Source organism: Nyctereutes procyonoides, unplaced genomic scaffold (assembly GCF_905146905.1).
Source record: "Nyctereutes procyonoides isolate TBG_1078 unplaced genomic scaffold, NYPRO_anot_genome, whole genome shotgun sequence".
Lineage (NCBI taxonomy): Eukaryota > Metazoa > Chordata > Mammalia > Carnivora > Canidae > Nyctereutes > Nyctereutes procyonoides.
The window spans coordinates 34963064-34979571 of NW_026575044.1; the positions used below are offsets into that span (position 1 = coordinate 34963064).

Consider the following 16508-nt stretch of genomic DNA (forward strand, 5'->3'; position numbering starts at 1 on the left):
TTATTTTACCCATACAAGGGTGGGCCAAACTGAGCCTCCTCACTGGGGAACTGAGGCAGGCATCATCATGTCCATTCTCCTTGGTACCGCCACACCCAGAACTCTTCCAGGCATATACAAGTTCCTCGATAAATGTCAGTTGGACTAAATGAGTGCAGGAGGGAGGCAGGAAGGCGTAGTTCTTATATGTACAGGCTCTGGAGCCTTCCAGGTTCAAATCTTGCTCTGCTACCTACTAGCTAGGCAAACTAGCTATTAAACTTGTTTAACCTCTGTGCTCCTGTTTTCTTGTCTGTAAAATAGGAATAAAACTAGACCACCAGTCTCAGGGGATGGTGAAGATTGAATAAATTAACACATGTAAAAGCACATAGAATAGTGCTTAAGTTATGGTAGGTACTATATAGATGCTAGCTACTGTTTTTATTTTAGCAGAACAGGTCAAGAAGAGTACAATTTCCATGAGAATTCCCTAGGCTTTCTTGAGAGAAAAATAAAAAGGAAACTGTCAGTCTAATAATTGGGCATCTGTCCACTAACCCTAAAAAAATGAGAGATGTTAGAGGAAAGACCAGAAAGTACCCCTGTTGTCCTGGTATAATTATTCATAGCACTTCCACTCATTCTTCAAATTGTCACGGTTTGTACCACAAACCGTTTGATCACCCAACACATGATCCACCTTCAGACCCTGGCTCCAAGTGAGTGGAGAATACAACTGATGTACCACCAAAAGGTGACCTTTGAGAACTTGCCAGCTCTGATTCAGGGGCACTCTTCTAAGTTTTTCAGTGGAGTCACTGTAAAATGCAAAGAGCAAGACCCTTGGAGCAACAGAGTTGTGATTCACTGGAGTGAGGGGGGATATCCTCCAAGAACACTGGAGCTAGCACAGCGGTACTTAGAAGACAAGCCCACCAGGAGGGGTAGTGTCCGGAGAAATGGCCATTCAGGGAGAGCAGAGCACACACACACACCCTACACACACGGGCAGCAGTGTTTGGGGAAGCTTGGGGGTCCACCATGGCTGTGATGATGGATAATGGCAGTAGCCAATCTGCCATGTATGCTGCAGTAGGTTGCCAAGTGTCCTCAATTCCATCCTCCAGAAAGGTGGGTAGGCCACGACAGTTGAGGCTGGGAGGCCCTGGAACCATCCTGGGGCCAGTGCCTGCATCTAGCACACAGTAGGTATGGAACAAATTATTTTTCTGAAATCCAACTCTGATCACTCTACCCTTGGCCCTTAAGCAAACCTTAGTCATCTGTTCACAAAACACCTGCTGCCTCCTGGAGGGAAGCTGCAGATATGTAAGCCAGGGAGCAAGACATCGGTCCAGAACACCCCCTGCCTTACTTATTCTTTCTGCGCCTGGGGTGCCGACCTATTGCCCCAGCTTTGAGCTCATGAATCTATAGGCTAGATGATGATGATGATGACGATGATGATGCTCGAGGTATAACTGGTATATGACATTATATTAGTCTCAGGTATATAACCTAATGATTCAATATTTGTACACATCACAGAATGAATCACCACAATAAGTCTAGTTGACATCCATCACCATATACAGAATTTTCTCTCTTTCATTTTCTTGTGATGAGGATTTGTAAGATCTACTCTGGATCTTGCTGCCAACCTCTGACCTCTCCCACAAGGATTATTGTGTAATCCTTGCATAGCAAACCTTGGGTTTGTATAGGCTGCAAACAGGCTGGCCCTTTGCCTCCCAGCTTCTCCCTTGCTCCATGAAACTCCCTACTCAGGGCTGGTTCTCAGAAGCAGTAAGAGTGGCAGCCACAAAGCAGACACTCAGGAACTCTTGATGAATGAAGGAATGTGCTTGGGGAATAATGCTTGCACCTACTCCCATGCAGAGGGTAGTGCACCAGCATTCACACGCATCACCTCCCCGCACATTCTCACTCATTCCTTGCCAGGAAAGGTTAAAGGCACCAAACTGGGGAATTCGGGGCAAATCATCCAGCAGTGTTGACTCAGTTCCTCACTCTCTGTCCTCTGGTGAAGAGGATCTACCTGAGAGAAGAGGTCTGCTTTTTGTGCAAAGGAAAGGGAAGTCTACCAAATCCCAGGTCATAGGATTTCCAGCCACTCACCTACAGAAGAGAGCCATGTTCTCCAACATCAGCGACAGCTGCCTCACAACACCTCTTCCTCAGCTGTCAGCAGTGGAGGGGAATTCTCCAGCTCTTGAGTATAGTGATCAGGATTCTATAGATGACATAGAGAGAGAGTTCTTTTTCTTCATAATTTCATGGCAAAATGAACTAAAATTATTCATTTTCAAGGCATGAATTCATCCACCCAAGATTATGCTAATTGTGAAGCACCTGGATGGCTCAGTCAGTTAGGCATCTGCTTTTGGCTCTGGCCATGATCCCAGGGTCCTAGGATCATGCCCCACATCAGGCTCCCTGCTCAGTGGGGAATATGCTCCTCCCTCTGCCTCAACCCCTCCCCCCTTCTTGTGCTCTTTCTCTCTCACACTCCCTCTCTCAAATAAATAAATAAAATATTTTTAAAAAATTATGCTTATTGTGAAAACAACAGAGGGGCCCAGACCAAAATTCAAGTTCCTACATTTTCATTTAACCTATGGACTAAGCACACATCCTCCTGTTTATATTGTACAAGGGAGTATGGAGTGTTTCATGTAGACAGCCGTAGGAAGAAGGAAGGCCTGAGGTAGGTGGGGCCACTTTGTTTAAGCCCGTGGTTTCGAGGGGAAGGCCTATCTTTCTAGGGTTAACATGTCCCTAAAATGTATTTGCCTTCTTTATGGATCACTGTTTCTGCAATGGTTCCAGAACACAGAAGCTCTTCCCTGGAGAAACAGTTCACAAACTCTTTGGTTTCTCAACAATCAACTCAAACTCTTTACAGTCTCAACTATCGGAGAACCCCAAAGATCTTTCATTTCTGTGAGTTATCTCTATCTGTATTGACCACAGTAGAAATCAAAACAGAAAACTATTGAATATTCATGCAGTGGTTTATTTTATTTTATTTTAATATTTTATTTATTTATTCATGAGTGACAGAGAGAGAGAGAAAGAGAGAGAGGCAGAGACACAGGCAGAGGGAGAAGCAGGCTCCATGCAGGGAGCTCAACGCGGGACTCGATCCGGGGTCTCCGGGATCAGGCCCTGGGCTGAAGGTGGCGCTAAACTGCTGAACCCCCCCCCCCCCCCCGGGCTGCCCTGTAGTGGTTTATTTTAAAAGAACAATAAATCCATGACATGTTTTTTTTTTTTTTTTTTTTTAATTTACGATTGTCATACAGAGAGAGAGAGAGGCAGAGACACAGGCAGAGGGAGAAGCAGGCTCCATGCACCAGGAGCCCGACGTGGGATTCGATCCCGGGTCTCCAGGATCGTGCCCTGGGCCAAAGGCAGGCGCCAAACCACTGCGCCACCCAGGGATCCCCATGACAGGTTAATATAAATAAGACTTAGATAACACAAATAGCATTTTTTTTTATTTTTTAAAATAATCTATTATTTACAAAACAAAAATTAGTGAGAAAAGTAATGCTGCTTTATGTTTTTGTATATCTCTTTAATGTCTGTCTTAATAAAAGAACTAGATTCTGTGCCTCTGCATTCAATTTTTTGCAATATGTTGTTTTAATTGATGTATTTGAAGAACACCTAGCCTCACACAGAAAGATAGTTGGAAAAAGAGGGCCGCATAGATCCCCAAGAGCGTCTTCAGGAAGCCCAGAGGTCCCCAGACCCCACTTGAGAACGAGGACACTAGCAGACCCTTGCAGTCATCAGGGAGAGTGACTGAGGAGGGGTTTTCTATCCCGCCACCTCTCCTCTTGGACATAATGTGACCTTCATCCCCTCCTGTCCTCCCCTCTTCCTTCTCAATGTACGTCATGAGAAAAGGTCACATTGAAGAGTGTCTTCCACTTGGCAGGCCTCCCCCCCACCTGTCCCGCTGCCAGACTGTCAAGCGAGCATAGGTAAAATGAAACTAGCAATTGGCTTGGCATAGTCCCTGCTATGAACATCCCCTGGGAACACAGAGAAATAGCAGACAGCCTACTGCATATTCGACCATCCAAACGCTGCTTATGTCATTTTCCATCAAAAATGTCATCTCTTCCCCTCATCTGCTCTTCCTTTCCTGGTATCACAAAAAACGATCTCTCTGATACCCCTGTGAGACGCTAGGAGTTTTACAACATTAAGAACCCCTGCGGTCACCTGGCTGGCTCAGTAGGTAGAGCGTGTGACTCTTGATCTGAGGGTTGTAAAGTTCAAGCCCCACACTGGGCATACAATTTACTTAATTAAAAATAAAAACATAAAGAACCCCTAGGTGAGACTCATATGAAGACATAAAGATCCCCCAGAAAGAGATACAGAAACCATCCCGAGAGATGTTAAGCAGAGGCACAAGTCAATGATTCAAGAGGAAAGGTAAAGGAACCAGGGCCTGTGTGTGTGAGTCTTTCATGTAGTCCACGATCATTTCAAAGGCATTATTTTAAAGATAATAATTTTAATTTTTTAAAACATTCTATTTATTTGAGAGAGAGAGTGAGAATGAGAGCACAAGCTAGGTGTGGGGGAGAGGCAGATAGAGAGGGAGAAACAGACCCCAGTGAGCAGGAAGCCCAATGTGGGGCTCAGTCCCAGGACCCCGGGATCTGACCTGAGCCAAAGGCAGATGCTCAACCAACTGAGCCACCCAGGCACCCCAAAAATAATAATTTTATAAAAGGAAATATTTAGGGCCCAGAACAAAAACAAAATTCCACTTCACAATTATAATATCCACATCAGGGACCATTCCATTTGATCAATAAGCAATCTGTATTTACTTTCCAGGTGACCCCTGCTAAAAGTTAGCCAGCAGACAGCAAAGTCATGTGTGTGCTTCACCAGCATCTCCTCACACTGGGACTGGTGTCCATTTCTGTTGGAGGTAATTACTGATTTCCAGAATCAGTAAAGACCCAAGAATCTTCGGTTTCCCTTCTTATTGAATATTTAGCTAAATGAGTAAGTGATACTTGTTCAAATATCTCAAATAAGGCAATCCGCCCCACCTCAAATTCTCTATTCTCTCTGATCCTCGAGCTGTCAGAGGCGCATCGGCCTCACTCACAGCAGTGGCTTGTTAACGTCTGCATGCACCTCAGCAACTCACAACAGCACGAGATCTCAAGTGTGTGTGCTCACAGAGACCTGCATCCACATGTTCCTTCTCTCACCAGAGAAGAGGAAGGAGCTTTCCTCGTCCTGTACCCATCTAGCCCAGTCCTGCTAGTGCCTCTCCTTTGTTTCCTTCTCTTTAGGGCACTGAAGCTTTACTCTTAATTGCTTAGGGACACTGTGCCCCATCTCTGCCCTGGAAAGGAGCTTTTAAGCCCTAGTACATCATGAAGAAGGCAGACATAGAGGTGTGGAGCTAATTTGTAGTCATCTTTCACCTTTCACCACTGCTCAAGCAAACTCCTTCTATCAGGATTCCCCAGTCCGACTTAAGAGAATATTATCAACCCCAAAGGGGATCTCTCTCTCTCTCTCTAGCTGTAAGTCATCAGAGTTAGAGCCCTCTTGTTCCTGGTTGGTGAGTGAGAGCCATACTCTATGCGAACTTAGATGCTGGCATAAACGTACAAGCATTCCCTTTTTGAACTACATCCTACCCAGAAGAAGGAGCCCCAGAGTCCCTGTGCCCCTGGGGGGTACTCCACCCCTCACCCTCCTACTCCCCAAAAGGAGGGGAAAACAGCCCCTCCTACAGCCCCCCCAACCTTGCATGCACCTCATTAGAAGCACATTCAAAGCAGCACATTCACTGACGAAGACTTTTTGAAGGATTTTTCCCATTCCTCGAAGAATGTCTTCCAAAAGGGAGATCCAGAGCACTGCCTTGGTTGGGCTACTGCTTTCCCAGGAGTTTGCAGGAAATCAATCAACAGATATTTAATCAGCACCTACTAGGTATCTATCACTTGGAGAGGCTCCGAGTGAGAAGTGAGGGAGACTAAAGCATAATCTTTGCCCCCAAGGAGAATGTGACCTATTTAGAAAGAAAAAGCTAACACAAAACAATTAAATGCTACACTGTGTGGGTCTAAATAATGGAGGCAGTGGTGGGAAACTCTACCCTAGGAGAGGTAGAATTTGTCTTAGAACTTGGAAGAAGTGTAGGATTTAAACAAGGAGAGGAAGGAGGTCACTAAAAAGCAAGAGGAGATTGTATAATTAGGAGTACTAAGGAACCCGGCACCAATGAGAAGGAAGATTCATCCCTGGAAGTCTTGGGACAGAGGGAGATTCGAGACCAGAGCATGGAAAGTCAGAGACTTCGGTACATTTGAACATATGCTTGATGTTTCCTGTACTTCATAATTTTAGATTTCCCCTTAGACTCCTTCCTTGAAAAACAGGGCTTATTATCGCCAGGTCATAGTGGCTGAGATGTCTGGAATTATGGGATGTACAAATGACCTGAAATTCAGTTTTTAGTTTGAACTTTGCCCCTCAGAAAAAAAAAAAAGGTTTTTTTAAGCACTATTAAAACAGCCAAATAACATACAGTAAATTGAGACATTCATTTTAGTGATTCTTTAGGGTAATAGTTTTCACCACGGCTCCTCTGAGCTCTGGAATGCCACAGGGAGGCTCAGAGAGGCTTTGGAGATGAGACAGAGATAAGTCACTGAGGGCCTGGGTGGCTCTGAGAGTGACTAGGCTTTTATCCACTTGTTATTGGGTTTCATTTAGGATTTTAAAACAAACATACAAATAAATTTCTAATGCAAAGAAATCTTCGGTGACCAGTCATTTGTGTGTCATCGAAAGCACTTTAATGTATTAGGGTTGAATCTTCCTTTTGAGGACACACACATACACACCACTGTAATTATATTATTGATGGATTCATTCTCTTGTTTTTCAAGAATTTGTTGAGGGCCTGCTGGGTACCTAGCACCTATTACTAAGCAACATCAACCAATAGGGGAAGCCAGAGCAGTGGACTTTGGCCTTGAATGCCAGGATAAGAAAGTGGATGTCAGGAGGCTGATTAACGACATCGATGCCATCACTGAGCACTTACTATGTGCCAAAACTGTGTACCACATACATCATCTAATTTTTAATGTTTGCCACAATCTTATGAGATATTATTAAACCAAGACTGAGGATGAATAGAATTGCCCATAGTCAGACAGCTCTAAAGCAGTGGAAACGAGCCTCAAAGGTCACGCTGTTAGTCACAGGAATTAACTGACAGGGTTTTATTATAACAAAGGCACGCTACCGGAAACATTCATTTGTTCTTTTAATTCTCACTTTACTCATGTGGTTATTTTCTGAATGTTTTCCCTATAAAGTCTCTCAGACTTACGGGTTAAATTACCATCCTCCGGGGCCCTACGCAGAGAAGGACTCTCCCGCCACATTTCTACTTGCCTTGTCAGCTGATCTGACCCTCCTGCTCAAAGTCCACAAGTCAGCCAAGCCCAAGACTACAAGTTAAAACAAGACAGGGACAAGACTTGAAGACCACTTTTAGAGAAAACAGGAACTACAAGACTCAAACACTGTGTATTTTTCAAAACATGCGACTATTAACTTCATCGCATAGCTTGTGACACACACCCAGTAACATTGTTAGTCCAGAACCCAAGCTCCGAAATCACATTATTTGCTAACAGGATTTGGGTACTTGCTGTTGTCGCACTGCAATAAAAAAAAGGAAGAAGAAGAAGAAAGAAGCACCTCTAAATTGCTCCTGGAAGAGGGGGTTTCTTACAAAATTGCCCAGCCATGCTATAAGTTATCATTACTCTAACAATCACTAGGAACCAAATCAGGCATACTTTGCAGAAGTCAGCAAAATTAACTGGGCCTTAAGCAACTTCTTATTTGTTGGTTTCAGCAAGGCATTACCAACAGAGGCAGGAGGAGGGAAGTGAGACCATAGGATCCCACCAACATGCTCCCTTGCTAGTTATTTTAGTACACTATCAATTCCACCAGAGAGCTCTAAAAAGCATTTGCCTTTCTCCTATGAATCAGGTTATTTTGCATCAAAAGAAAACAACAACAACAAAAAAAAGTCTATTAGTAGCATAAAACAATATCCGCACAAAGATAAAGGGAATCAGGATTTGGGGGCGGGGGTGAAAGAAAATAGCTCTTATAAGTGGCCTGCTCAGTGCTACTTCACTGTAGCTGATAAACTGTGAAATTTCCATAATAATAGAGAGTACACAAAACAAACAGAAATTTTATTTGATAGGAAAATTGCATCCTGTTACTGGATATAAAATTCTACAGCATGTTCAATGGTATTTTCAAAGCACTGAAAATGTAGACATATGTTTTCATTTTTAAATGCAGTTGTAATGTAAATAATAAATCCACTACAATTTGGCTGGTCCAGAGACTGCTGGCATCATTAACTCGGAGACCTAGAGATACAAATGCTCTACTTATCTTGCTAGGCCCTCAGCTAGAAGTCCCCTATAACTCTGTGGCTGTTGATACGTGCCCTCTGCTTCATCTACATTTCTGTCTCGCTCAAGGGTCTTCTGGGGTTCCCTATTGCTATTCGTATCACATTTTAACCTCTCATTGCTCCTTTATGCCCTTCTTTCTCTCTTGCCTGTATCCTTTTTTATTTCTTCCTACTATTCTGCTCAGTTGTTCAACAACAAATCAAGCCCATCTCCCCTCAGTTTCTCAATACTGTCCACTGGTGAATTGATGGAAAAATGTCAACACTTCCCCTTCCCCGTATCCATGCCCCTGGACATGTGACTTTGCACCCCCCTCATCAAGCCTGGTTGTTCACCCAGCCCAACAGCATGCTGTGGAAGTAGCAGAAGACTAGACCAATGCTAACCCTCGGGAGGCCTCACATGTTTCCACTTTCTCTTGAAACTCGGCCCCATCGCTGTGGGAATCAGCTCATGCTAGCCTCGTAGAGGATGAGACATGATGTGGAAGAGACCCAAGATGCTCCAACCCACAACTGCCAACTCCCTCAAGATGTGCTTAGTCAACCAAGGGATTGCAACGGACACATGCAGAAGACCAGCCCAAAACTGAACCTAGTCTAGATTTCAGATCCCCAGAATCAGGTGCTAAATAGATGCTTTAAGCCACTAAGTTTTAGGACAGTTTGTTACACAGCTACAGCCAACTGATATATCCATATTGCATTGTTTTCCTCCTACTTCTCTGCATCCCTGACACCTGACAGAACACTTATTCCTTCCAGGAATTCTAGCACACCTTGGAAAATGACATTCACCAACCAAACAAATCATGTCCACCACTAACTCTCATGTACAAACCTGTGAGTAGAGGGTAATCACCAAGTTAAAGGGACCTGGATGCTATTTCTGATTTCTACCACCACCAACCTCCCATGCGCTTTTTTCAATTTCCTTTTCTGCCTCAGTCTCCTTTTACATGGGAGCAAACATTTTTATTTACCCACTGTGGAGAAATCACTAAAAGAAACAAACAAACAAAACCTATTTCAGAATTCTTCATAGAGTACATGACATTCATTAAGATTCTGGATTTTAAAGCTGAAAAAAATGCTTGCTCTCTTTCAAATTCACCCAGCAATGGAAAGTACCTCTGTGAGGCAAATAGAATCGAATCCATTGATTCCCATGTAATTTATTAATTTCAGCCCTGACAAATACCTGCAGAATCTGAATCTATTGTGAGACAGGGGCTTTCAGGCAGTGTTTATACCATTATAAACAGCATTCATCCAAACTATAATATACATAGCACCTTGATTTTCATTCCTCCCCTAAGATACCCCAAAATGTTATCTTCAAACATACGATTTAATTGGTCTTGTGACTCTAAATTAAATTTGTATATCACATCCACACCTTTATTATTGACAAATCCCATTGGCCTAGAATAGCACTGGACGCATAGAAAGAACTGAATCATTTTGGCTCACATTGAATTTAACTTCAACATTTTTGTAACTTATGTAAGTATCTATATAATATATGTTGAAAGAATATATCCACATGGTATGTACTTTGCATACTAACTGTGCCTATTTTCAGTTTAAGAAAATAATTTAATTTCTGGGTGCCTGGGTAGCTCAGTTGGTTAAGTGTCTGCCTTTGGGTCAGGTCATGACCTCAGGGTCCTGGGATCAAGTCCCACATCGGACTCCCTGCTCAATGAGGAGTCTGTTCCTCCCCCTCCCTCTACCCTTCCCTCCTGCTTGTACTCTCTCTCTCTTTCTCATTCTCTCTCTCTCTTAAATAAAATCTTTTAAAAAAAGAAAATAATTTAATTTCTTGTAAAACACATTCTTAGAACTGCCATCAGGAAGTAATGGTTAGGATTAGGCTTGAGACTAATAAAAATTCAAAATAACAATGATTTAAACAAGAGGTTTATTGCTGTTTCAAGTAAAATTCGGGCATAGGCAAGCCAAGACTGTAAAATAGCTTGCTCCCTGAAGTTCATAGGGACCCAGGCTCCTTTTAGCTCATAGGTCTGCCATTTCTAAGATAGAGCCCTGGCCTCATGATACAAGGTATTAGTTATAGGTCCAGCTATCACATGCAGATTTTAGGCAGCAGAATGAAGGAAAGGACAAATAAAAAAAGGTAAAGAACACATGCCAGCTATCTTTTTAAAGAAAACTACCTGGAGGAGCTGCTTAAATCCCATTGGTCAGAGTTTCACTACAGGTCCACACTGAATCACAAAGGTGTCTGATAATGTCTTTTTTTTTTTTTTTTAATTGGTCATGTCCGGAAACCATAAAACTCCTAAAAGAAAACATCAGCAGTAAGCTCTTTGACATTGGTCTTAGCAGTATTTTTTTGGATCTGTCTCCTTAGGCAAGGGCAACAAAAGAAAAAATAAACAAATAGGACTACATCAAACTAAAAAGATTTTGCACAGTAAAGGAAATAATCAACAAAACAAAAAGTCAACCTACTGGATGGGAGAAGTTATTTGGAAATGATATAAATGATAAGGGGTTAACATGCAAAATACATAAAGAATTCACCCAATTCAATATCCAAACAAACAAACAAACAAAAACCCACCAAATAATCCAATTTAAAAATGGGCAGAGGACCTGAATAAACATTTCTCCAAAGAAGACAACCAAATGGCCAACAGACACATGAAAAGATGTTCAACATCACTAATCATCAAGGAAATGCAAATCAGAACCACAAAGGGATATCACTTCACACCACTCTGAATGGCAAGTGTCAAAAAGGCAAGAAACAACAAGCGTTTAGTGAGGATGTGGAGAAAAAGGAACCCTTGTGAATGGTTGGCAGTAATGCAAAAAGGTGCAGCCACTATGGAAAACAGCACGGAGTTTCTTCAAAAAATTTAAAAAAAAAATTAAAAAACAGAACTACCGCAGAATCCAGCAATTCCACTTCTCAGTATTTATCCAAACAAAACAAAAACACTAATTCAGAAAGATACATAAGTCCCTCTATTCACTGCAGTACTATTTGCAATAGCCAAGATATGGAAGCCATCTTTGCGTCCATCAATAGATGAATGGATAAAGAAGATGTGGTGTATATATACAATGGAATATTATTCCGCCGTAAAGGAGAATAAAATATTGCCATTGGCAATAATATGGGTAGACCTAGAGAGTATTATATTAAGTGAGAAAAGTCAGACAGAGAAAGACAAATATTGCATGATTTCACTTATATGTTAAGTCTACAAACAAAACACACAAAACAAGAGTAACAGACCCATAGATAGAGAACAGTCTGGCAAATGCCAGAGGGGAAGGTGAGGGCCTGTGCAAAACAGGTGAAAAGGATTATAGGTACAAACTTTCAGTTATAAAATAAATAAGTCATGGAGGTGTAATGTACAGCATAGGGACTGTAGTTAATAATATCATAACAACTTCGTATGGTGGTAGATTATAGCTAGACATATCATGGTGATCACCTGGTTACATAAATAGATGTTGAGGCACTACTATGTCATGTACCTGAAACCAACTGTGTATGCCAACTATCCTTCAATTAAAAAAAAAATTGGTCATGTGTTCAGCTATAATCCGAAGTTTAAGAAGAGAGAACACAGGGATCCCTGGGTGGCGCAGCGGTTTGGCGCCTGCCTTTGGCCCAGGGCGCGATCCTGGAGACCCGGGATCGAATCCCACGTCGGGCTCCCGGTGCATGGAGCCTGCTTCTCTCTCTGCCTGTGTCTCTGCCTCTCTCTCTCTGTGTGACTATCATAAATAAATAAAAATTCAAAAAAAAAATTCAAAAAAAGAAGAGAGAACACATATCAGAGTAGGGAAGTAGCAACCTCTGCAGAATGTGCCCTATGTTGGGAAGATGGTCTTTATATTTTCTCAGAGTATAAAACTGCCCATAGCTTGCCAGTTTTCCTTTCTGTCCCTGTTTTGCATAATGGCCACCTAATAGACAAGCTCTATCTACAAAACTCCATGGTGTAGAGATCCTTCCTCAGTTAGGACTCTCTTATGTTGAAAATGAAAACACACTCCACCAAAATTGATTTAACCCATAAGGGAGTTTATGGGCTCACTTAAGTAAGAAATCCAGAATGAGACTCTCACTCTCCAGATTGGGCTCCACTGGTACCACCAAGACCCATTTATTTCCATCTCTCAGCTGATCTCTGCATTCCTCTACTAATTGGCTTAATTCTTGGTCCTCTTGTGGTGGCAAGATGGCAACAGATGCACCAGCCATATGCTTCCAGGCTCAAGTCCCTTGGGAAAGAACAAGTCTCATTGTGCATGGCTCCCATTGGGTCACAAAGATGTTGAGTGAACCAATTACTGTAAGAAGGCAGTACACCGATGTTCTTAGGCCAATCAGCACCCACCTGTCATGTTAGGAATGGACTTGATGCCTATTGAATCTTGCAGCATCTACCATATTCCAAACGCTTCTTGCATATTATTTATTTTTCTTCCAAACCCATCACATTTCCAATTTATTATTCTCATACCACAGACAAGGAAACGGAGCTCGGAGACATTCAAGTTTTACCAAAGTCTCCATGAGAATGAACAATGAAACTGATTTGAAACCAGACTTATCTGATTCCAAAGTCTGCTTTTTCTGCTCTGATATGCTGCTATCAAAAAGCTATTTCTTAAAAATACCAATGGGATGGAAAGCAATTTACTTTTACATTTCATAAATCATTTCAAATAGAATTGTAGTTATGTGTGATGATTTTTCGTCAGTGTACTGTCTCACTACAGATCAGGATTTACCACAGACTCTGAGTATGTTCCAAAGATACCCTCCATTGGCCAAAAAGTGCAAGGCAGGGATTGGAAGGCCTTTTGGGTTGGAAGCCTGTTCTAGTTTGGGCTAGGCTCCAGGGCACCATGAGTAGAAGATGCTGCAAAGCACATAATGTAAAGGGTAGATAGAGCTACATGGTTTGCTTCCATATCAGACTCTGCAAAAGTAGTTCTCCCACATTAGTTCCTTTTAACCCAATCATGTGGAAGCTGGTTACACTGCAGATCCCTGAGCCCTAGTCCTGGGTGATTCTGTTTCAGGTGGCATATAAATGACGTTTGGAGAATCACTGTCCAAGATCTCAAAGCCCAATTTAGGATGCAGAAAGAACCAGAAGTGGTTGAAAGGGAAATTGATTCTCCTCCCAAGCGCACCTTAGATTGGAATCATGTGTTGGAGAGGCTCATTCTGTACAAAATCTTCTGACTTACAGTGTTTATAGAAGAATTTTAAGAAAGAAATACATAAATACAGATACACACATATATATTCTTGGAAAAGACTGAATTCAATCTTTTCAACTGAATTCAATTTACAAATTTGCAAATTAGTTTATCACTGTGGGAAAAGTCAAAGACTAAATGAAGCCTACTCTGGATGATAAAATAAGAAACTCTTATAAACAAATCATTGTAATTGATTGGTGCACTTGGAATTCTTGATGTTGATCCTACCTGGATGTTCTCATAGTAGGACACACCTGATATCCAATTTGTCTAAATACTTGGAAAGTTGAATTGTCCAGTTATCAGGCCCCATCATTACTTCCCGAACACTTGTGGGTAGGCTTTCAGGAGTCACTCACCGTGATGTGCAAAGACGATGTGCAAAGACAAAAAAATTGTTTCCAAGTGCGTTTTCCAGAGGGTCTGTGTTTAACTTCCTTTTCTAACAGATATCAGGCAATAAGAATGTTTGGGTCTGAAATTGCCATACAGTTTGAAATTCTTTGCCTACTGAAATCCTAGCCAAAGGCTTTCTTCAGCTCTGTATTAAACTGTCCATTTTGGTTGACCGCCTTGATCAACTTAACTGATTATTTACCAGATCACCGTTGCACTTTGTGCAACTTAACTGATTATTTACCAGATCACCGTTGCACTTTGTGCAGACACCATATCAGAGCTCACGTGAACAATTCCTTGGACCTTAGCTCCTTCCTTCTTTCTCCTAAACTCTGAGACTCTCTCCCACCTTACCTTTAGCAGTGCTCCTACCCACGACATCAGGTTCACAGTGCTTTGCGCCTTCGTTATTAGTTTGTCTTAAAAAAAAAAAAAAAAAAAAAAGGAGAAATGTCAGATTTTTATTTCTTATTTGGGGGAGAGATGATTGGGGGGCAAAGGGGCGAGGTGACTGAACAAAACCAGTTGAACAGTTAATGCTTTAACCTTGCGTATAATTTATACAATAAACAAAGTCACATGTTCCCCTAATAATTTAGATGTAAGCAAATGTTGATTTATTCAGGAAGGCTACTGCCAGAAGCAAAGCCCGCAGCACTAAAATTTGAATTAAACTAGGACAGAAGCAGGCTAGTCTATAATAACATTTGTATAATTTTATTTTTGCCCTTGGCTCAGTTCATTTCCTCATACAGTAGATGCATGAAATTGGTTCTTCAGCCACCTTTAGCTGATGTTCATTGATATCCGGGCAGGCAGGGAAGCAAGAGAATGCACCTTTCTGAGCTTTGTGCTTTCGATCAGAAGGCCTCAAATTCCTAGGTCATTTCTGACAATGATTATCTTTCTTCAAATTGTGTTTTTGGCAAATATCTCAGAAGAGCTTCATTTAACCTCCAGATACGGTTTTCCCCTCTTACTGTGAGGGGCTCTTAAAAGCGGAGACTGTTAAGTAGATGCAAATGTTGTGCTGTTTTTATTCCCTTATTCAAGCCCCGGGGCACGAATCTGAGTTTTCTTACTCTGCTTTGAGCAGTGAAATAAAGGCCCTAGGAAATTCTCTACCTGATGCTGAAAAATAAACATTAACTTGAAACAGTGAGGGAGGACCAATCCCCCTCTTCTCTATTAACCTTTGACTTAAATAAAAATTAGGGACTAACTCCATCTTACAATTTACCACTTCTTTTAGGGACTGAAGCTCCTTTGGAGGGAACAGGTTTTAAGCCAGTGAATAATTTTTGAGAGCTCCTGAGAAGTAGGGGAAGACTTCCATCCCAGCAGAGCGAAACTCGGGTTTTTCTGGCTTTTTCTGCAACCCCGCACCCACCGACATGCACAGTACACAAAAGAAAGCATTCTCAAAACCCCCAGTCACTTTAGATGTCTCACAATTTTTATTCACAGTTTCATTTCAGGCAAAGCAACAGCTCTTTGGGGGGGTCAAAAGTTCTGAAATAAAGAATTTCTTCCCTTAGGTCAGGAAATCAAATATGCTAAAAAAAAAAAAATCTCCCTGGCCTTTTGTTTCGAGGGAGTTAAAGGAAAAAAAAAATCCTGAAAATTAGAAATGAAAGAATTGGTATTTGCACTTCATGTGAAATATGCATTTATCTCTCACTCCTTCCAGCTGAGAAGGTAAATAGCAGCCCTAGTGTTTGGGAGGCAAATATTGTTCCGTCCTATTCTTGGTAACAAAATCTGCTCCCAGGCCGTCTCCATCCCTGTCTGATTGTGCCCCCGGGCTGTTGCAGGCAGCCAAAGGAGCCTTTCAGAAAATCCAGGCCATGTTTTGACTTCATTACAAATTCCAAATAGAACAAGTTTTCGCCTGGCTTAGGCTTGGTTATGAAAGTTTCCCACAGCTCTCGAAAATATACAGAATAATAAATGGCTGGGCAGAGAAATAGAAGGCAAGAGTAATTCCATCAAAGGTTTCTAGTCACATCATAAACCACAATTGCAGAGCCCGAGGAGCTTATGTCACTAGGACCCAGAGATAAAATGTTTCGCCCTGGGCCCCGAGGTCACGCGTTGGGGCAGGAGCTTTGAGGTTCGGCCCTTTGTTCGCCGGCTGGGCTGGGGGGGGGGAGCAGGGCGCCCCGGACCCGAAGGACCCCCCTTCCCCCCCGCCCCGGGGCCCCCTGGCCTTCCCTGGGGACACCCCACGAGGCTCAGCCAGCATTGTGAAACCTTCTCACCCCAAGGGGTGCCTGTGAAGCCTTACATGTGTTCGGGCATTTCCAGCACAAAAGCAAAAATTGATGAG

At 42.3% G+C, this 16508-nt stretch overlaps 1 long non-coding RNA gene across 1 annotated transcript; it reads right to left on the reverse strand.

Moving 5' to 3' along the window:
• Window positions 1–685: 685 nt before the first annotated feature.
• LOC129509126 (uncharacterized) lies at window positions 686–14601 on the reverse strand. The gene is made up of 3 exons (XR_008664272.1): window positions 14534–14601; window positions 2122–2236; window positions 686–800 (listed from the first exon to the last, which is right to left on the reverse strand). It is a non-coding gene; the product is annotated as an uncharacterized LOC129509126 (long non-coding RNA).
• Window positions 14602–16508: the final 1907 nt, after the last annotated feature.